This window comes from Xenopus laevis, chromosome 4S (genome assembly GCF_017654675.1).
Source record: "Xenopus laevis strain J_2021 chromosome 4S, Xenopus_laevis_v10.1, whole genome shotgun sequence".
Taxonomy (NCBI): Eukaryota; Metazoa; Chordata; class Amphibia; order Anura; family Pipidae; genus Xenopus; species Xenopus laevis.
This window is the reverse complement of record NC_054378.1, coordinates 33,348,494-33,371,760: the sequence shown is the minus strand read 5'-3', so window position 1 is coordinate 33,371,760 and position 23,267 is coordinate 33,348,494. Positions and strand designations below refer to the sequence as shown.

At 39.5% G+C, this 23,267-nt stretch overlaps 1 pseudogene; it reads left to right on the top strand.

The window, feature by feature from the left end:
- Positions 1 to 1,533: 1,533 nt before the first annotated feature.
- Positions 1,534 to 21,572, top strand: LOC108714963 (annotated as a pseudogene).
- The last annotated feature ends 1,695 nt before the right edge of the window (positions 21,573 to 23,267 follow it).

Sequence of the window (23,267 nt, the reverse complement as noted above, 5' to 3'; positions counted from 1 at the left end):
CAGGCAAAGATGTATAACAAAGTTACAAGATGACAGCACCCTGTGGCCAACTTTGAAAGTATAAATCATTTGTTTCATTAGGCTTTGTGGTGCAGTAAGTTCATGCTTATATTTAGTATACAAAATACAGCATTTCTAGCCTTATTCTATTTTAGACTTTCCTTGTCTTTTAATGGTGAATGATGAGAGTACATTCTGGGTGTTGCCCGGGAAGGCCCTACAGAAGGAGTTCCGCTCGGTTTCGCGTGTACAGAAGAAGATCCACCTTGAGGTCAGTAAGCGGTGGGGCTTCTACATGCCCTACGCGCCAGAGTATGTGTATACTGAAGTGGAAAACAACCTGGAAAAGTGGCAGGACATTTTGGCATCTCTTAAGCTGGACGAATATAGCCTGGTGCACCCAGACAGCACCACTAGGAATGAGGCTAAACAGAAGCTAGAGGATGCTGTACCCTTGTGGTGGCAAGGGCGTACAGTGATGCGACACCATGTGTGCAGTGTGACCAAACGGGCCCCTGAGCGCCACCTAAGTGTTGATGTACCTCTGGAAGATGGGGGTAGCGTGGAGAAGCCGCATCCACGCTATTATATTTCATGCGAGCAAATCACCCTGGAAAGGGATGTTTCTGTGTCTTTAGTAACTCTGTGTGAGGGGTTCGCTATACAAGAAGTTATTGCTCTGCAAGAAAGGGAGGAATTGACACCTTTGGAATGTGCTTGGACTGTACAAACGTTAACAGATCTTGTTGAAGTGTTCCAATAAATATTCTTCGTTTTGATTTACCATCGGTGTGGATTTCCATCTTTGCAGTGAGGACTGGTTTCCATGGTAACGGCGGGGCATTAACCCTTAACCCCCCTTACACGTGGTCTGACCATTCCCCGGTGTTGACTGTACTTACTAATTTAACTGCTGGACAGGGGAAGTTCAGATGGAGATTAAATGATACCCTTTTTGGGTGACAAGGAAGTGGTCACTCAACTTGACCAGGAACTTAAGCAATTTCTTGCTACTAATGCCCAATCTGACATGTCCCCTGGGATAGTTTGGGAGTTCCACAAAGCAGTGATGAGAGGGGTATTTATTCGGATTGGAGCCAGGAGGAAAAAATTGAGAAAGGGAAAGATAGATAGTTTAACTAAGGATTAGCTGAGCAAGAAAAGACTCTGCTTAATACCCCTACTAGGGATCAACAACAAAAAGTACAAAAAATTAGAACTGAACTTAACTTACTGTTGACATATCAGGCGGATAAAGCCCTACAGTGGGCCAAACAAAAGTTTTATGCCAAAGGAAACAAGGCTGATTATCCATTAGCTCGTAAACTCAATAAGTACTACAATTCCAGCCCGTTTACTTCCCTAAAGATTAAAGGATATGGCCAGTCTGCAAATCCGGAAAAAATTATTAAAGAATTTGCCACATTTTATCAAAAACTTTATACCCAATCTGGTGAGTTTTCTATTTCTAAAGCTGAGAAATGGCTGTCTCAGGTTCAGATTCAGACTTTAGAGCTTAAACAGATAGAATAAATGTCCCAACCTATCTCGATAGAGGAAATTCTCGCGGCAATTAAGGAGTTAAGAACTTCCAAAACTCCAGGCCCTGATGGGTATTCCCCACTTTATTATAAAACTTTTGCAACTACGTTAGCTCCTCACTTAAATCGGATGTTCTTAGAAATCCCAAAAGGTGGAACTTTTAGACCAGAAACCCTGGAGGCTAGATTGGTGGTCATACCTAAACAGGGTCGAGACACTACCTGCTGCGAGAATTTCCGTCCTATATCGTTGTTAAACGTGGATATAAAGTTGATGGCGAAGGTTCTCGCAACACGTATGAACACCTTTCTACATCGTATAATACATCTAGATCAGTGTGGTTTTGTCAGAGGAAGACAAACAGCAGATAATATACGTAAACTGGTACACTTAATCAACCATGCTGCCTCCTCTGCCACTCCCACAATGCTTCTTTCACTGGATATTAATAAGGCATTTGATTCCGTGAGTTGGCCTTATCTTTTATTTATTCTGGAAAAGTATACGTTTCCACGTCATTTTCTGCAATATATTAGTGCCCTTAATAAAGAACCGATTTCGAAGGTTAGCATGTTAGGGAAGTCATGTCCTATTGTGATGAAACGGGGGACACGTCAGGGGTGCCCCCTTTCCCCATTATTGTTTCTGTTGGCGATAGAACCCCTAGCCTGCGCTCTTTGTCAAAACCATAATGTTTCTGGTCTGACGGTTTCAGGGTTTAGAATATAAATGCACCCTTTATGCAGACGACGTGATATTGATTCTCACAAGACCTCTAACATCACTGCCAAATGTTTATAAGATCCTGGAGACCTTTGGTAATTTGTCGGGATTGGTCATTAACTCCTCTTAATCCCGTGCCTTAAATATTACTTTACCCCTAGCGCAAATTAAATTACTTAAGATGAATTTCGATTTTACGTGGGAGACTTCCTCGCTCACATACTTGGGCATCAACTTATCTGACTCACTCCATTCTCTGAACAAGGTGAATTATCCCGGATTGCTACAACAAATAAGGAATACCCTCAACAATTGGAAAGATCCTTTGGTCTCTTGGACTGGCAAAATCCAGGCGATTAAAATTGTCATTTTGCCTAGAATTTTATAATTTTATCTGTCAGCAATACCCTGGTCCCCCCAACCTGTTTTTTTTCAATCTCTTACCAAAATTTGTTATGCTTATATTTGGAATAGGACCAAACCCAGAATAGCGAGGAAATATATGTCCCGTCATAATTCGAATGGGGTTTAGGGGTCCCTGACTTTAAGAAGTACTTCGTTGCCGCCCAGTTAAGTCATATGGCCAAATGGCACTCTCTTTCGTCTCCCCCATTGTGGGTACAATTGGAAGGGGCTGAGCTAATTGATTGTTCCTTGTCAAATCTACTATGGGTGCTTAAGGCGCTTAAACCAAAAATAACAAACCAGATTTTGAAGCAAGCAGTAGGGTTGTGGGATTGAACTAATAAGTGGTGTATGCTTAAATCTCCTTTATCCCCACTACTGAGTTGGATCTCCAATCCTGCCTTCCCCCCGGGGAAAGCGGATAGTTTTGAATGGTGGCAAAATGCGGGAATAAAGAGGGTCTGGGACCTAACTAAAACCGGATCTCTGCCAACGCATGCTCGGGTGATAGCCAGGTTCGATATTCCCCCAGAAGAAATACTTCGCCTGGCACAAATACATCACTATATTTCATCGTTATTGAACAGCAAAGACAGCAAAGATAGGGTTTCTTTAACAACTTTTGAACAAATTTTTATCTCTAAACCACTAGGTCCTAAAAGTGTTTCAGCGATATATATAGACCTGATAGCCGTTATCCCGGTGTTACAACTCAAATTTATTAATGATTGGCACCAGGAGTTGGGAGACCCACAAACGTTGGAGGTTTAGGAAAAAATGTTGGGGCAACCTACCAAATGCTCTATTAATGCCTATATTCAGGAGACCTCTTTTAAGGTATTGTTGAGATGGTATATGGTTCCATTCAGACTAGCAAAGTGCTTTCCGCGGCAATCGCCTAATTGTTTTCGTGGATGCAATGCGTCAGGTACAATGGGTCACATTTGGTGGGACTGTCCTAGAGTCAAAAGATTATGGACCCGAACCTATACTATGATTGACAATGTTTTCAACTGTACGATACAAAATAACCCATATGAGGCTTTATTAAATAAGCCAATTGAGGCCCTAACTCAGTTTAAATTGGCAATGGTCATTTTTAGTGCTACCAAACAGGTCATTGCCAGGGTGTGGCGCTCATCAGTATTAGACTTCAACCTAGTAAAACACAAAGTGAATAACATAATGATAATGGAAAAGCTGATGTATATTTTAAACGACAACATTTGATAACCCACTGTCCTTATTTTTATTGGAATCGATGGGTAAAGCCTAAGCCGTTATTTTTGAAATCTGGAGGAGTAGATCTACTCAGATATATCTCTTCACTTAAGTTTGCTTTTTTTTTGTTTGTTTGTTTTTTTCTCTTTTTTCTTTCTTCTCTCTCTTTCTTTTCTTTACTCTTCTGAAGTAATTTTTAGAAGAAGAACCACGCGGTGGGCGTCCCCGCCGCACCACTGGACCACCAGGGTGAGTAGATTTTATCACAGAACCTTAGTAAATCTGTTGATTGTGGAATTTTTGACACAAACAAAACAAATAAAAATTATAATATAGTTTAGTATTTAAAGGTACAATTGCATCACACTGGTGTTTATCATTTTTGCACGTCAGTACAACAGGTACAACAAGTACAGTATGACTGGGTACTCACAAACATTTCAGCATGAGAGTTATTATTTATTATTATTAATGACATCTATTTTTTTAGGTTAACATGTGCACTCATAATAACATTTTTCTACTCATAGACGAAAAGGCAATAGAGGGAACATTGTCCCCCATGTGTCCTTATATGAAGTAATATTTAATTCTCACATATATTTCTAGGCAATGTGCTAACATTCTTTCCTGCTGATCTAACTCTACATACCATCAATGATATTTGAGTGGTGTCCAGCACTCAAATATCCAGGGGGAGGGAAATAGCGTGACTTTTTGTCACAAAACAAGGAAGTAAAAAATGTTTTCCCCTTCCCATCCCTAATTTGCATATGCAAATTAGGCTTCGGTTCGGTAATCTTTCACGATGGATTCCAAAAAAGTGGATTCGGTGCATCCCTAACATATATATAATGGTCTTTCTAATATCAGCCCTTATCTTCTATCCAGATCTCATTGATGTGCTTTCTCTGCATTGCAGGTGGAATTCAATGTGAGCGTAACTGTTCCTTTAATGATGTGCTACAAAATATCAGTTTGGGAAGTATTCCAGGTGTAGGTCTGCGTCCAGTGAAGGACTGGCAGAAACCATCAAAAGTCTTTATAGACATAACACTGTACATGATTGGCAACTTGGTGAGACCAGCATCCTTGTTGTTTTTGAAACATTTTTGTTGTAGCTGCTAATCATAGCTTATGATATCATTATTATAACTTATTGGCATTAATGATCAGCAACATTCAGGAGCATATCTGTATCTGTAGTTTATGCAAGAGATTATTTATAAATTTTAAAAATGCCATCACAACAAAACCATTAAGTCAGATGAAGCCATTCATTGTCCATAACACCCAGGGGTGCTCCGCCAATGAGGCGAATTGTGGCACTCGCCTCAGGTGGCAGTGCCCCCCTGGTTGCCAGGGGTGGCAAAAATGCCGCTCCTGGTAACGAAGAGCCGAATTTCCGGTTTTAAACCCGGAAATTCTGCGCTTCTGGTGCAGAGAGCGCAATTGTTTTTTTCCCCCCACCGACCCCATCTGGCGCTGAAGGTGAGTGACGTGGGGAGGCGGGGGCGGCAAAAATGAAGTTGGCTAGGATCGCCCCTGATAACACCCATTTCACACAGTCCTGTCATTGTTATAAGCCAACAGTGACAACTAGCCCTTGTACTGGCTTCCCAGAATAAACAGGATATTCAGCTAGCAATGCGTAGGTACCCTGCTACAAATGATTTAGCACCTATGCATAGAAAACTTATTGTAAAAGAAAATCTAAAAAGTCTTTCTGTTTTAAAGTATCTAGTAGTGTAACTGTACTTTTTTTTTTTTTTTTTGTATTCTTGAAAATGTTTTACCACTCATCAGAGTGGCTTCTTCAATTCAACTGAATGGGCAGGGAGGTTCAAGAATACTCCTAAAGCCCAGTTGCTTTAGAATGAATTCTGCTACATAGTAACATAGTAAGTTAAATTGAAAAAAGACACACGTCCATCAAGTTCAACCTTTTAACTCTATTTTACTACATACTGTATTTCATGATCTGGGTGAATGAAGTCTTTGTAGAACATTTTCTGTACCCAATGACAGTATTGCACAATCCTCACACACGGCATTCTCTCAAACAATACAATCTGCTTCAGTACGGTGTAAAACTAAGTTCCCCTAAAAATTACACCACCAAAAATATGCCACTGAAACGAAAGTCTGTGTGTCATGGGTTTTCACAAACCTTTAGTATGAGATTATTTGCAGGCATCTTTCCCTCAATTAAACATATATTAGGGATGCACCGAATCCAGGATTCGGTTCGGGATTCAGCTTTTTTCAGCAGGATTCGGATTCGGCCGAATCCTTCTGCCCGGCCAAACCGAATCCGAATCCTAATTTGCATAAATAAATTAGGGGCGGGAGGGAAATTGCGTGACTTTTTGTCACAAAACAAGGAAGTAAAAAATGTTTTCCCCTTCCCATCCCTAATTTGCATATGCAAATTAGGCTTCGGTTCGGTAATCTTTCACGACGGATTCCAAAAAAGTGGATTCGGTGCATCCCTAACATATATAATGGTCTTTCTAATATCAGCCCTTATCTTCTATCCAGATCTCATTGATGTGCTTTCTCTGCATTGCAGGTGGAATTCAATGTGAGCGTAACTGTTCCTTCAATGATGTGCTACAAAATATCAGTTTGGGAAGTATTCCAGGTGTAGGTCTGCGTCCAGTGAAGGACTGGCAGAAACCATCAAAAGTCTTTATAGACATAACACTGTACATGATTGGCAACTTGGTGAGACCAGCATCCTTGTTGTTTTTGAAACATTTTTGTTGTAGCTGCTAATCATAGCTTATGATATCATTATTATAACTTATTGGCATTAATGATCAGCAACATTCAGGAACATATCTGTATTGTTCTGCTCTGTTCAAAATTCTGACAGATAAATGGAATATTAACACAACAAAACTGTCCAGGTTCTTCCTTACCAGGTCCTTTCTGACGTTTACCAGTGGTTAAACATAATAACACAACATATTTCAGGTTAGCAAGAACCATTTGGGTCCAGTTTCCAATGCTTCATATGTTTAACCATAGATAAGTGGAATGTGTTATCAGTGGTGCAAACTTTATATAAGAGGGCTACAATCTACATTAGAGAGGCAGGCAGAGTGTAGTGGCACAAATGTCTTGGCTTGCACAAGTTAGTAACTGCAAAAACAGTTTTTTGTAGCTAATTTCAATATAAACCAGAAAAAGATCAAATGCAATTCATATACACACCACAAGGATACACAAAAAAGGCAGAACCAGCAAAAATGAGAAACCCTCACACTTAAGATACAAAGTCCATTATCAAGGGGAATCTTTATCAGTCCCAAACTTGTCTGCTTTTGCTGGTTCTGCTTTTTGGAATTTAAAGGATATCATTTTGTTGTATATATTGTAGTTTCTACTAGTTTGCTGGGTGTGATTTCTCGTGTTTTAATTCCTGGTTTTCAATCCCTGCCCGTTTGATTACTCTGAACTCTGCCAATATTGACCCATGCCTGCCTGACTATCATGAACTCTGATTATTCTAACCGTTGCCTGCCTGACTATTCTGATTCTACCAGTTTTGACCCTTGCCTGTCTGACTATCCTTGAATGCTGCCTGTACCGACCCCGACCAGATTGACCTTGCTTTAACTCCGCCTGAACCGACCTCTGCCTGTCTGACCTTGGCGCCTCTCTTATTAAGACCTGGTGGCATCCAATTAGCTGAGGGCTCCTCCCGAAGTGAAAGGTGGTTGTTAAAGGCAGAAGCAAGAGCCGAGGCCAGGGATCCTAGCACCGGTTCTGGATTTAGGGTGCAGATTGTGACCGCACAATCCCCGAGTTTCATTAAAGGCAGCTGTAGCTGTTAAATTTGATACAATAGTTGCAAATATTCCACAAATGCTGCTGAGAAATGTATCAAGTAATGTAGTAATGTAGCAAATTGTAACAGTTCAGATTCTGCATCCGGATCACTGAGCTGACAGACTCATCAGACAGGAATGTTAAACTTCCATTTTGGAAAAACCGTAAACAATTTTAAATGGAAAGCAATTGAAAAAGGTCTTCATTTCTGGTGAACAATCACAACTGAACTGAACAAAGAGTGAACAGCCTCTTTAAACATTACTAGTGAGTCTTTCACAATTTCCACTGTACAGCAACAACGAGCAGCACAGTTAAATGTGACTGATTTCACAGCTTTCTAAAAGCAGATAACTTAAAAACTATCCATTTTACACAAAATGTTCTGCTGTTTCTTTCAGGACACAAGTTCCCAAAAACTTATATCATATGTCCGGTTAACTTTGGTAAGATCTCCTTTTCATTTTTATATTAATCACTAATCAGTCATGTTAATAAGCATTTGATATTAGGCACCAAGATACTTCCTCATGGCAATAGCGACCTGTCTTAATAATAGCCTTGGGATTGCCATTACAATGCCACATATATTACCATTATATAGTTGTGTGTTGATATTGTGTCTGAACAAGTGTTATGAGACCTGCAGTTTACAGTATATTGCTGTGATACTGTTATATATTTTGTTTATGGAGGGTGTAAGGCTAAAGCCACATTTGGAACATACAAGTCCCTTGGATAAGAGGCCTAGTAAAGTATGTTGTAGCACACTGGGAACCTCTAGTAGCCAAACAGAGGTATAACTATAACTTTTGAAAAATAATCCCAGAACCGTGCTTAAAAATAAAAAGTATACGTTTATTTCACATATTAAAAGTCAAAAATTACCCCATTATGCCGCCTAACTCGTTTCATGCTTACCTAGCACTTAGTAATAGGCAATCTCTTTTGGCCTAAATGCATCCACTCTTCTTAACCCACTCTGGAGTCTACACTAACAGGCACTGCCACAGCCTGTGTGCACTCTCACCGTGTGGATTTTGTGGTGAAAATGCACACATTTCCATGATGAAATCCACTTACATTGCCACACTCAAAACCACACTGAAATCCACTTATGCATTTCCGGCTTTTCCGCACTGAAATGCACTTAGAAGCAAGTTGCCTCTGATGGCAGTGCCTCAGAGTTTACCAGGGGCAGCAAAAAGTCCCTCTTTGGACGTTTAGGAGCCAAAATTCCATTTTTAAAAATAGAATTTTGTCTCTTCTAGTGCAGAGAGTATGTTCTGGCGTATCAGTTTCTACACGTGAAAATTATTTTTTGGCAGAAACCAGCATGTAAAATATGTGTTTTACAAGCATATTACTGTATTTTCTATAGTAATACACATTTAGCATTTTTACACCATTTTGGAAAGTCATAAAAAATGCCTAGTTGGTTGTAACCCAAGAGGATTGTTGGTAAAATTGCAGGTATGGGGACTTGGGGAGGTTCAGCATATCAGGTAGCAGGTCTTCAAGTAGACTCTTCTGCTTTGCTTGCAACCCTACCGTACGATGATATCACTACTGGATTTATGATGTCATTTCTATTCTATAATGGGGACAGTATAAACTTTGTAAAGATATTTTTTTAATGTTTTGCCAAACACTAACAGAAAATCTGTTTGTTTTTCAATGAACTTACCCCCAAACAGTTCAAAGATAAATAAGCTCTCTGAATAAACAAATCATTCCCTAAGTTCTCCTCTGCTCAGCAGAACTTGGATGGTTTATTTCTAACAGGAATTTAAAAAAGTCAGCTGGTTTAAGATCCTTCTTTAGTGCAAGATAGCAGAAGCATCATTTATTGAGCGCATGTTCAAAAAGGATGTATAGTATAATGTTAACATGTTGTTTTATGGGCTCTAGTGGGTAGAAAATGTGTGTTGCAGGTACAGTTTTTTGGGTCTGCAGGATGGAAATAAGTGCATGCCTGATTAGTTATACCTGTACAGGTCTCTATACTAAAACTAAGATAACTTTTGCGTTAGTGACCAGGGCTAGATAGAACTTAGGGTAGGCAGAAGTGCCTACAATGCAACAGTGGGGGTGCACAAGGCACAAACCTCTTCTGCCTGCCTACCCAAGTTCTGCCCTTTCTGTATTTGAAAGCATCAACACAGCACATCAGTGAATGTGTTAAATCAGTTCTTTTCTTCAGTGTATACAATAGAGGAGTCTGGGTTCACAGGCTCACTTAATAACTGCACGAATGGTTCAGCTCAATCTAGTCAGTGGCTGACTCAGGATATGATTCAAAAAGCTTTAATACAAATTAATGTAAACAAGGCTCCAGGGCCTGATGGCATACACCCCCGGGTTCTAAGAGAGCTTAGTTCAGTTTTAGACCAGCCCTTATTTCTGATTTTCTCAGATTCACTGTCATCTGGTATGGTGCCTATGGATTGGAGAAAAGCTGATGTTATTACAATATTTAAAAAGGGATTACGATCTCAGCCTGGCAATTATAGGCCAGTAAGCTTGACATCTGTGGTGGGCAAATTATTTGAAGGCTTGTTAAGGGATCACATTCAAAATTTTGTCCTAATGAATGGCATTATGAGCAACAATCAGCATGGCTTTATGAAGGATAGGTCATGTCAGACGAATTTGATTGCATTTTATGATGTGGTAAGTAAGATTCTGGATAGTGGGGGGGCAGTAGATGTGATCTATTTGGATTTTGCCAAAGCGTTTGATACTGTGCCCCACAAACGACTGCTTTCTAAACTAAGGTCTGTTGGGCTTAATGAAGTCGTTTGCACATGGATAGGAAACTGGCTACAGGATCGGGTACAGAGGGTGGTTGTTAATGGGACATTCTCTACTTGGAGTAAGGTTCTTAGTGGGGTCCCCCAGGGCTCAATATTGGGTCCACTTTTATTTAACTTGTTCATTAATGACTTAGGGGAGGGTGTTGTAAGTAATGTATCAGTGTTTGCAGATGACACAAATTATCCAGCCCAATTCATTCCATCCAGGATGTGGCATCCTTGCAACAGGATCTTGACAAACTGGCAATCTGGGCAGCTAAGTGGCAAATGAGATTCAATGTTGATAAATGTAAAGTCATGCACCTGGGATGTAAAAATATCCAAGCCACTTATACCCTTAATGGGACTGCACTAGGCAAATCCATTATGGAAAAGGACCTTGGAGTCCTTGTAGATGATAAACTTGGCTGTAGCAAGCATTGCCAGTCAGCAGCATCAAGGGCAAATAAGGTCTTGAGCTGTATTAAAAGGGGCATAGAGTCACGGGAGGAGAGGGTCATTCTTCCACTGTATAGAGCACTTGTAAGGCCCCATCTAGAATATGCCGTACAGTTTTGGTCTCCATCACTCAAACAGGACATTATTGTATTAGAGAGGGTACAGAGAAGGGCAACTAAGCTGGTAAAAGGTATTGAAAATCTTAGCTATGAGGAAAGACTGGCCAAATTGGGGATGTTCACGCTGGAGAAGAGGCGCTTAAGGGGTGATATGATGACTATGTATAAATATATAAGGGGATCATATAACAATCTCTCTAATGATTTATTTACCAGTAGGTCTTTCCAGCTGACACGAGGTCACCCATTCCGATTAGAAGAAAAGAGGTTCCGCCTAAATATTCGGAAGGGGTTTTTTACAGTGAGAGCTGTGAAGATGTGGAATTCTCTCCCTGAATCAGTTGTACTGGCTGATACATTAGATAGCTTTAAGAAGGGGTTGGATGGCTTTTTAGCAAGTAAGGGAATACAGGGTTATGGGAAATAGCTCATAGTCCAAGTTGATCCAGGGGCTAGTCCGATTGCCATTTTGGAGTCAGGAAGGAATTTTTCCCCCTCTAAGGCAAATTGGAGAGGCTTCAGATGGGTTTTTTTTTGCCTTCCTCTGGATCAACTGGCAGATAGGTAGTAAATAAAAAAAAAAAAAAAAAAGGTTGAACTCGATGGACATGTGTCTTTTTCGACCTTACTTACTATGTTACTATGTTACTATGTATTAATGGGGGGATTTATCAGGAGGTGTGTGTGTGTGCCTTGGTTGTTTTTAACTTTTGGCCTGGTATTGCCATTTACTACATCATACGCTTTAAAGAACATACAATTTCATGTATAGTATATGAGGGAGTAAGTTTGGATTTAGTACACAACAGTGTAATATATAGACACAATGTATAATAAAGATGATTGCTTTATATTGATTTTTTTTCTAGGAATGGATCAATGAATACATATCCTGGAACCCAAGTGACTTCTGTGAGATTCAGGAATTTAACACTCTGGGAGATACACTTTGGAAACCAGACCTATACATTTATGAAATGTGAGACTGATAGAATATATATTGTGCTGTCTCCTGCTGTGGTACTGCCGGGAGATTAAGGAATGCTATTCATGCAAGAAAAAAAATAGGCTTAAAAATGTGTGTTCTGTATAGTGGCCAACTAGTCATTTTATGGATGCTTCAAATCCTAATGCATGCTGTATTAACTGTTTTGGCACGTATCCACATTATATGGTGATCAGCAAAGAACCATGTTCTGACCCCACTATTATGGTGATAGCTGCAGCCTCAAAGACCAATCAAAGTTGCTTTTTCATATACACTTTCAACATTTCACTTTAACTTTCACCATACTTTTAACACTGGTGAAAATGTAGCCTGCAGGTTTGTGCCAAGAGTCAGTACGCTTTCCTGTTATTAGAATGCACAGTATTTACAGGTTGCTCTTCTGTGATTAGAAACAAATCACTTGTTTCAACAATCCTCCTCACTGGCATTTGGGAAAGACTTTTGGTGTCAACATCAGGGTCACTTAAGATCAGACACCGGGTAGCTGAGAATATATTATTTATGTGCCAAGACAAGAAATGTTTTGTACCTGTTCTATTCCATTAATGGAATGGAACACTTGTGTTTTTTCTAGAGAGTATATAGCACCCTCCCTTCACTGGTAATCTTCTGGAAAAAGGTAGTGATTTAAATTATACATTGAAGAATCAATAATTTAAAAGCCTATCGCTTAGACTACTGTTCTGCTGTCACTATCCATGTGTAAATACAGGGAGAACCATTCATGAGCAGGTCTATATATATATATATATATATATATATATATTTATATATATATATGTAGAAAGAAATCCCAAGTTCTTATGGAGCCTTACATTATGCTCCTTCTTTTCTGCTTGTCTTGTTCCCCTCATTCCTGGTTCTTTTCTTCCAGCTTTTAATTGTTTTCTCTTCTTTTCCCTTTTCCATTTTCTTCTCCTTCTTCTTTATCATCTGTACCTTTTGAATCCTCGTTCTTCTTTGTAATATGGATTTTCCGTTGCAGCTTTAAGGTGCTATGCTCGCTCTGCTACCAGAGGGTTGAATGAATGATGAAGGCATGCCGGCTATAGTTCTTACGCTCTCTCAAATTTAGTCAGGGGCAGAACCAAGGAGACACCACCTCTCTTATATAATAGTTGCTAGTGTAATTTATACAGACACAAAATGGCCTATTTATCAAGCCTCAAAATTTTCTGGTTGAGTTTTAAAGAGCAGAAAATCAGAATTTTTAGAGAAAAAAAACCTGTTTTTTCAGATTTATTATGCTCCTAAGATGCTAAAAATCCGAATCCAAAAATACTTAATTTTAAACCTGTCAAAATCATGTAGAAGTCAATGGCCCCTTTAACAACTGGAACTTGTTTTTTACCGTCAGGATTCTGTTTGCACTGGTTTTCAGTTTATAATCTGATAAATTCGAGCAACAGTTTGATGAAGTTGTATGATTCGAATTGAGGCTTGACTTGTCGCAACTGTTTTTATTGAGAATAATTATTGGTAATTACGGGCATTTGGGAGTTTGGTTGAATTTGTTTTTTAAAGTGAGAAAAAGTCGAATTTTAGTAAATAACCCACAAAATATGTACTTTGAGTAACAAGGCAGCTTTATTAATGAAGCACAGCCCTTTGCAGATGATAAATTGGGTGACCTTTGTTGCTACATTTAAAAATCAGAAATAGAGGAGTCAGTAGAGGTGAGGAAAAAAGGACAAGTGAATTGTAAAAATGTATTCATAACTGCTGAAACAGCTAAACACTGAGAAAAAAAAAACAAGTTTTAGCTTAGCAATACCAGTAGGTTGAAGCTCATTTGCTGGGTTTGAAAACACAAACATGGAAGCTGCTGATCAGATGCTAAGTGCAAATTGGTTTTACAGAGCATCTCCAAGAACATTATTCATGCATGTGTTGCTCCCCAACTCCTTTTACTTCTTAATGTTGCTCACAGGTTCAAAAGGTTGGGGATCCCTGCTATAGGATATACCATGAAAATGGAAAGTTTAGGAACAAAACTTAATTGCTTGAATTCCTTTTGTTATTCCATGTGATGTATTTTTAAAGGCACCGCGACAGCAACTGTGATGCATATCTAAAACGGGGGACATAATATGATTGCCTTTTCAGTATACTGTAGAATACAGTAGCAGTATTTAAATGATTTGTTGGAATTATCTTTTGGGGCAGTTTTGAGGGCTTCAACATTTTTTTCATGAGGGTCCAGTAACCTTTAGGTTTATGCAATTAAAAACAGGGAGATCCTCAACATCAAAGTGCTGGTGTATTCACTGCATCACCACACCCAATGCTCTCAGTAAGAAATGCACAAAATCAAAAAGTCTTTCATTTTATGACATTTAGCAGAATGGTATACAATGTACCACAGAAGATAGCCTTGTTGTTCTCAATTATTTATCTTACTTTTTTTATTTTTTCTCCTTCCCAGATTACAATAAAATGGGCCTCTGTTGTTTATGTGATTAATATCATCATTCCAGCATGCTCCATGGTTCTCCTGGATATTGCCAGTATGTTCATACAGTTGGGCTCTGGAGAAAGGCTTGGATTCAAAATAACTGTAGTTCTGGGTTTCTCTGTGCTCTTGCTTATCTTAAATGATATGGTGCCTAGTTCTGACAGCCCCCCTGTATTAGGTGAGTAACATGCAACATGAATAAAATCACCTAATGTCCTTATGTAATTATTGTTCAATCATATTTATCATATCAAATCATAAAAAAACTGGTTCCGAGTAGAGCAGATCAAAATGAATAATCACTTTGTCATCTTGGGGCCACAACAAAGCTGGAAAACACTACATTGGGGGAAAAACCATGGCGAATTTGCTCAAAATTGCACTTTACTCACTGCACTCATAGTTATAAATGACAGCTGTAGAGTTCACCTGGTTCTTAATAAATGTGGTTCATAAGCCAATTAACTTCCCATTATTTATCAGTAATATCATATATGTCATATATTAGTAAGATCTAAGCAGGCCCAACTGAAGAGAAGAAATCTCAGTGATAAATGGAATGTTTATTAACAAAATAAAATTTTCACTGTATTTTACAACAACTCTTAATATGTGGCTTTTATAGTGTCCTGCACCTTACAGGAGTGCATTTTCTTTTTTTATGAGAATGTGACATCAGAAGTATAACCTATAAGATAGTATAAGATTTCGACTGGGCAAAAAGTTAAAAAGAAAATGATCATTGGTATATGCTACAAACCACCTCGTATAAGTGACGAGAATGAAGCCCATCTACTTTTACATACAGAAGCGGCCTCACAACTAGGTCAAGTTGTTATGAGTGGCTTGAATTATTCAGATATCTGCAACATATTAACTGAGAAAGGCTTTTCACAGGGTTAAATACAGAACAAAAATGCAGGGCCAGGTCTGCGCACTCACACAAATGCGGCCACGCACAAACACAACTGTGTGCACACACATATGCACAGTAGCGGAGGGCAGGGCATGGGAGTGAGGGGAGAGCAGCAGGTGGGAGGGGAGAGAGGTGAGACTGACACAGGGCAGCGAAAATGAACTAGAGGTAGACAGAAGATACTTTTACAGGTACCTGCCAAGCACCCCCCGCAACCCGTTGTTGAGCCCTAGGCAGGTGCCTCCTCTATATCACCCTAGTTCCTGCCCTGCAAAAATAGGATGTCTTTAAAATGCTGCTAAATAAATATACATGTCAGTATATTTCCCTTGTAAGCAAGGGACGTCATCGTAAAGCAGAACCTTTGGGGTTTGACAGAAAAGTAGGTTGGTAAGAAAAGACATGCTTTTAAGGCCTTCAAGTTGAAGTCAAGCTGAACTTTTATTTTTCATCTGTTTACACAAGTAATGAAGGTTTCCTTCTAAATAGTCTAAATTCTGTTAATTCAACAAATGATGCATGGCTCACACAAAGGGAGATTTAAGAGACTAGAACATGTAAAGATAAACAAGGGTCCAAGAACGTATGATATTCATTCCAGGGTACTAAGCAAGCTTAGCTCTGTGATTGGCAAACCTGTTTACTTAATCTTTCAGGATTCATTGAGGTCTGGCATGGTGCCAAGAGACTGGCAAATTGCTAATGTGGTGCTGCTATTTAAAATGGGATCCTGTTCTCAGCCTCAAAACTATAGGCGGGTTAGTCTGACATGAGATAAGATACTTCACTTGATAAAATTCTTGACTTCATTGCAAATCAAAAGACAGGTATGGGACCTGTTATCCATAATGCTCGGGACCTTGGCTTTCTGGATAACAGATCTTTCCATTATTTGGATCTTCATCCCTTACATTTACTAGAAAATAATTTAAACATTAAATAAAACCAATAGAATGGTTCTGCTTCCAGTAAGGATTAATTATATCTTTGTTTGGATCAATTACAAGTTACTGTTTTATTATATCAGAGAAAAAGGAAATAATTTTTAAAAATTGTAATAATTTGGATAAAATGGAATCTATGATAGACAACCTTTCTGTAATTTGGATCTTTATGGATAATGGGGTTCTGGATAATGGATCCCATACCTGTACCAAATTTATTTGCCTTTTATGAGGTGCTGAGCGGGAACCTTAACTCTGCATTGACAGTCAATATAATCCCCTTGGACATTGGTAAAGCTTTTGATACAGTGTCACACAGGAAGTTAATGGTTAAATTAAGGAATGTTGGACTGGAGAATAGTATTTATACTTGGATAGAGAATTGGCTAAAGGATAGAGTACAAAGAGTGGTGGTAAATTGAATATTTTCTAAATGGACCACTGTTGTCAGTGGAGTACCGCAGGGATCTGAAGGGCCGGAACTAGCAGTAGGCAGAAGAGGCACTCTTCCATCGCTGCCCCTAATCTTGACCCTTGTCGTATCATGGTTGCTGCCCTCTCTTTCTGTAGCATGATTGCATATACGAGTGCATGTGCAATCCTGCATGCACATGCATGAGCACCCGTGGGGTGGGGGCCTGGCCCTGGGCATGCGCCGAATGTCACGAAGTTTTCCGATTTCACTTCGTGACATTCGGCGCATGCGCAGTAGAGCCGTACCGGTACCTGTTCCTACTGCGCATGCGCCAGAAAACGCTGATCAGAGCAGGAAGAAGACGCGCGTGGGAGAAGATGGCGACTGCGTACTCCGTGGACAGGACCTGCGCAGAGGGGTGAGTAAAAAGTTAGGGGCATTTGCCCAGGGGGACAGGTAGGCCAGGGGGAGGAGGGAGGGGGGCAGCACAGGGGAGGGGGGGAGGGGTTTAGCGCCCTGGGGGTTTCCTTCTCCTTTAAGAAGGATATCAATAGGCTAGAGAGAGAGTGCAACCAAACTGGTTAGGCGGATGGAAGAAGTAAATTATAGGTCATTATAGGGCACTAGCGGACCATCTGTATCATTGGACTATCATTCGACATGAGGCCACCCCTTTAGACAAGAGGAAAATAACTTTTAATTGCGGCAATGTATGTGGTTCTTCACAGTGAGATTGTAGAATATCATGCTGGATGATGTTGTGAGAGCTGATTCTGTTAACACCTTTGAGAGGGTCTTGGATGAATTCTTGGACAAGCATAATATGTAAGGCTATAGTGATACTAAAATCTACAATTAATATATAGTTTCCATGAGTGTGTGTAAGTATATGCGCTGAGTTTCATTTGTAACCCAAATTACAGTAACATCTTCTAATGAAAACTTGTCCAGAACTAGTGTTCTTTAATGAAATCATCTTTGTCATGTTTATGCTCTTCATCTACCCACTCCTTATCCCTTGACCTAACTTTGTCTTACCCATCTGTGTCTGGCTGCTTTAATTCTTCAAAAAGTCAATTCCCTGTTATTCCCTTCCCTGGCTTTTTATTTGCTATTTTGCTTTCCTCCTTTTTTATACCCTCTAAACACACTTTATATTTAAACTTAGGTCTTTCTGTTTATTCGCCAGTTCTTCTTCTTACTGTCTCTTTGAAGCAGTCCCTTAACAATTATCATTGTTCTGTTACACCATTTTCTGTTTTGCTCACATATTAAACCTTAATACGTTCTTAATATATTACATACTAATCAGCTGTATGTTTGTTGACACAGGTATATTTTGCGCTGTTTGTCTGATTTTAATGGTGACCAGCATAATTGGTTCTGTTATAACTAACTACATGATGATGATATTGTCTGACATGCAGCCAAACGTCCCTAATTGGGTAAAGACTTGGATCCTAATACGTTTATCACGTGTTCTGTTTTTTAAATTACACAAAGATGAGCAAGGTCTTGTAGTCTCTGTAGACACAGGTGAGTATGGAGAGAGGTATGATCTTGGCAGAGTGAGATAATACACTGAATATATTGCCTGGGGCGGATTAACATGTGTCCAAACGGAATGTGAGGGTCTCCAAAAAATACGAAAACAAATGTAAAAAAGTAGAAAATGTATTAGGACATGATACCTAACGCGTTTCGTGCCTATTGGAGCACTTACTCATAGGAGGATTAACGCCTAGGCTACCCTAGGCTATAGCCTAGGGGCCCATTGGTGGTAGGGGCCCATGGGTTTTTTAATAAAATTTCTTATTTTTTTTTTAATTTTAAAAATCCACTGGGTCCAGGTAGGCCCCCCGGCTTGCTGCCTGCCTGGGACTGGGAGAAGTAGAAGGTATGCGGCATGTGTGCCCAGCGTGTGTGTGCCCAGTGTGATGATGACAGTGCATCTCTCTGCGTTAAAGGAATTGTTCAGTGTAAAAATAAAAACTGGGTAAATAGAAAATAAAAAATAAAAAATGTTTATGTTAGTTAGCCAAAAATGTAATGTATAAAGGCTGGAGTGAATTCATGTATAACATGTCAGTCAGATCACTACTTCCTGCTTTTCAGCTCTCGTGGTTTACACTGACTGGTTACCCTGGCTACCAGGCAGTAACCAATCAGAGACTTGAGGGGGGGGGGGCCACATGGGTCATATCTGTTACTTTTTAATCTGAGCTGAATGCTGAGGATCAATTGCAAACTCACTGAACAGAAATGTACCATGTGGCCCCCCTTCAAGTCGCTGACTAACTCAGAGTTATAGAGCTGAAAAGCAGGAAGTTGGATTCTGGCTGTTTTATTAGACATCTGTTCACTCCAGTCTTTATATATTACATTTTTGGCTAACTAACTAGATACTAGATACATTTTTTATTTTGCCCAGCCTATCTATTTACCCAGTTTTTATTTTCACACTGAACAGCCTGACCGGGTGTTTGGAAGGCGCTCACCAGTGACGTCACTGGTGTGCGCGGAAGGCTTAAAAGAGTTGAGCGTGGTGCACTTTTGCACACACGCGGTCAGAGACTCAGGCAGAGCAGACATGTAGTTTGACTCTGTCTGCCTTTTTTTTCTTCGTCGTTGTAGCGCCCAAAAGAGTTGCTTTTTATTAGCTTGCAGCAGCTGCTTAACTTACTCGGAACTCCATACTGTATTAATCTCCATTGTCTCTTAGACAGTCAGACTTAGTCCCAGCAGGCAGCTAGCTAAAGCAAGGCACGTGGGGTGGGCTGGGGGCCCAATGGGCCACGGGGCAAGGCCAGCCAGCGTAGTAGTGGACACTGGACAGAAAGTAACAGACTAGCAGCTGCAGTAGCAGTAGCACCCGGTCCTGCAGGACTCAGTGGCACTGTGCCAGTGGGCAGAGTCGAATTTTGTGGGGTTTTTTTAATTAAAAACTTCAGGTGAGCCTGGGGTTGGGTCGGCCAGCAGCAGGGAGGGTGCAGGGAGCACCCGGCTGGGCCCAGTAAAATAATTTCTGCAGACACAGTGAAATAATTTTTGTAGCCTGCAGACAGTGAAATAATCTCTGCAGACACAGTGAAATAATTTCTGTAGACAGTAAAATAATTTTTGTAGCCTGCAGACAGTGAAATAATCTCTGCAGACACAGTGAAATAATTTCTGTAGACAGTAAAATAATTTTTGTAGCCTGCAGACAATGAAATCATTTCTGCAGACAGTAAAATAATTTTTGTAGCCTGCAGACAGTGAAATAATTTCTGCAGACAGTAAAATATTTTTTGTAGCCTGCAGACAGTGAAATAATTTCTGCAGACAGTAAAATAATTTTTGTAGCCTGCAGACAGTGAAATAATCTCTGCAGACACAGTGAAATAATTCAGTAGACAGTAAAATAATTTTTGTAGCCTGCAGACAGTGAAATAATTTCTACAGACAGTGAAATAATTTCTGCAGACAGTAAAATAATTTTTGTAGCCTGCAGACAATGAAATAATTTCTGCAGACAGTAAAATAATTTTTGTAGCCTGCAGACAGTGAAATAATTTCTGCAGACAGTAAAATATTTTTTGTAGCCTGCAGACAGTGAAATAATTTCTGCAGACAGTAAAATAATTTTTGTAGCCTGCAGATAGTGAAATAATTGTTGTAGCCTGCAGACAGTGAAATAATTTCTGCAGACAGTAAAATAATTTTTGTAGCCTGCAGACAGTGAAATAATTTTTGTAGCCTGCAGACAGTGAAATATTTTCTGCAGACAGTAAAATAATTTTTGTAGCCTGCAGACAGTGAAATAATTTTTGTAGCCTGCAGACAGTGAAATAATTTCTGCAGACAGTAAAATAATTTTTGTAGCCTGCAGACAGTGAAATCATTTTTGTAGCCTGCAGACAGTGAAATATTTTCTGCAGACAGTAAAATTATTTTTGTAGCCTGCAGACAGTGAAATAATTTTTGTAGCCTGCAGACAGTAAAATAATTTCTGCAGACAGTTAAATAATTTCTGCAGACAGTGAAATAATTTCTGCAGACAGTAAAATCATTTTTGTAGCCTGCAGACAGTGAAATCATTTTTGTAGCCTGCAGACAGTGAAATATTTTCTGCAGACAGTAAAATTATTTTTGTAGCCTGCAGACAGTGAAATCATTTTTGTAGCCTGCAGACAGTGAAATATTTTCTGCAGACAGTAAAATTATTTTTGTAGCCTGCAGACAGTGAAATAATTTTTGTAGCCTGCAGACAGTAAAATAATTTCTGCAGATAGTTAAATAATTTCTGCAGACAGTGAAATAATTTACACGGCGGTCGGCTTTTTTTAAAAAAGCGTGGCGTGCTGAAATAAGACCCTACCCTAGAAGGGGGCCCTGTGGAAAGTGTAGTATAGGGGCCTCACATGTCCTTAATCCGCCACTGTATATTACCCTTTGTTTATGTCAGTTATCTCTTTGGCAGATCCAGATTTTGTAAACACAGATAACATGGAGCCTCGAAAGAAAAAGACTCAGACAAAGAAGTGAAGTACCTCTGGAATTGAATTTATTAAAAAGATTGTTGGTTGCAGTTCTGAGGATACACCAAGAGCTGAATATGTGCAGTAATAAGCAGGATGCCAAGTCAGAGTGGTACGTGGCTGCTCTTGTAGTGGATAGGCTGATTTTATTTTTGTACATAATCATTATCATCATAATATCCTCTATTCTTATTATTGTTTGGGCAAAATAAACAATATATAAACAAAATGTCTAAAGTGGTCTAAAGTTTCTGGTGGGCCCTGGTCTAACTTTTTTGGTGGGCCCTTGGTGTCCCAGTCTGACACTGTGAAACAATACACAAGATCGATGAAGGGAGACAGGACAAAAAGGGTCAGTGATCACATACAATAAAGGGAGCATGCGCAGGGCTTCAAAAGTTTTTCATCTGCCATGTGCTCTCCTCGTGGTCTAATGTTTTGTAGATTGACAGGCAATGCGCTGGTGTAATTGAAATCACCATTTCTGGTGAAGGCAATAGAGTAAATGCTGTTCCTCTCGGAATTGTGTGCTGGCAGCAACAATACCTACGTATATAATAAGTCCTTTGCATTGCTTATACTGATTTACTGCTTTACTTTAAGGGGAATATTTATTATGTTGTTTTCTAAAAATAGTGGCATAATACACTGCACATTGCCAGGCTTTGCTGTGTAAAGAAACTGTTTAAATTTTTTTACCCGCTTTTTCTTAGGATGACTTCCCCCAGAAGCAATGTAAAATAATGGTGACACATCTGTTGTTTGCATGGTGTAAAACTACACACACCTTGATAAATTCGCCATTTATTTTACACAGTTTTTTACAGCGTTTTTTTCCCCGCAGATTTTTGTTTTACACAGTATAATAAATATAAATTCCAACGGGGGAGGTACTTTTGGGAAATGGTAGCGCTACCTGGGGAATAAGAGCGTTTGAACTGTGTGGTTATTAACCCCTTCTGGAGGATTGGGACTTTGATATTATAAATTATTAACTGATATTATTAACTGTTGGAGCAACAGTTAAGTACCAAGTAGTGATTTAGGTAGTGTCCCACGTGTCCCCAGTGTAGGAGTGCATGGTGTATTAGTTTGGCCAAGTTTTACTGCAGTTTATATAAGGTTTATACTTGTTTCATTTGCAAACTGTGTGTGTTTTATTATTCCTAGTGGAATACCCCTGAGGTGTGTTCCCTAGGTGGAGGTACTGTGCTGTAATTCCCAGTTCCCGGTACTTTTCACACACAAAAGGGACTCAGGGCCCCTGGATTGCCATGGGTAAGTTGCTATTTAAAGAGACAGTAACCAAAATTAGTGTTATATGATTATATTTAAAATGTATATCCATGAAATGAAGCTTGTATAAAATGTTCATTTTTGAAATATGTGGTGTTGATACAAACCTGTAGATGTCACTGTGTACAAGATTTATGCTTTATATACCTAGTACTTTCTATCCTGCTATTAGTGTTGATGTTCCTGCTTGAAGTGTAATGGCTGACTGAAGCTGTTAATAAAGGACTGTTACACCTTACTCATTCTCAGCTACAAAACATGATTGTCAGCGAAGATGTCTCTGCAGCAAGTGTCTGCATTTTCTCTTTGAAACTCTGGTGAGCCTATAATGCCTTTTAATTCTTGAATCTGTATATTTGAAAATGCCATACTTGTCACTATCCAAGAAGAGCTACCTGTTGTTGGAAAGCATGCTTCCTGGGAGCAGAGGGATATTCTATACCTTCATATTAGCAGATCATACTTATGAAACAGCTCTTACTGCCAGGCAGCGGCATAACTATAGAGGAAGCAGGCCCTTTCTAGGGAGCAACACTGGTGGGGTGCTGGGCATGTACCTCTAGCCTGAATATCCCTAATCCAGGCCCTCATGTCCCTCCAGTACCAGCTGC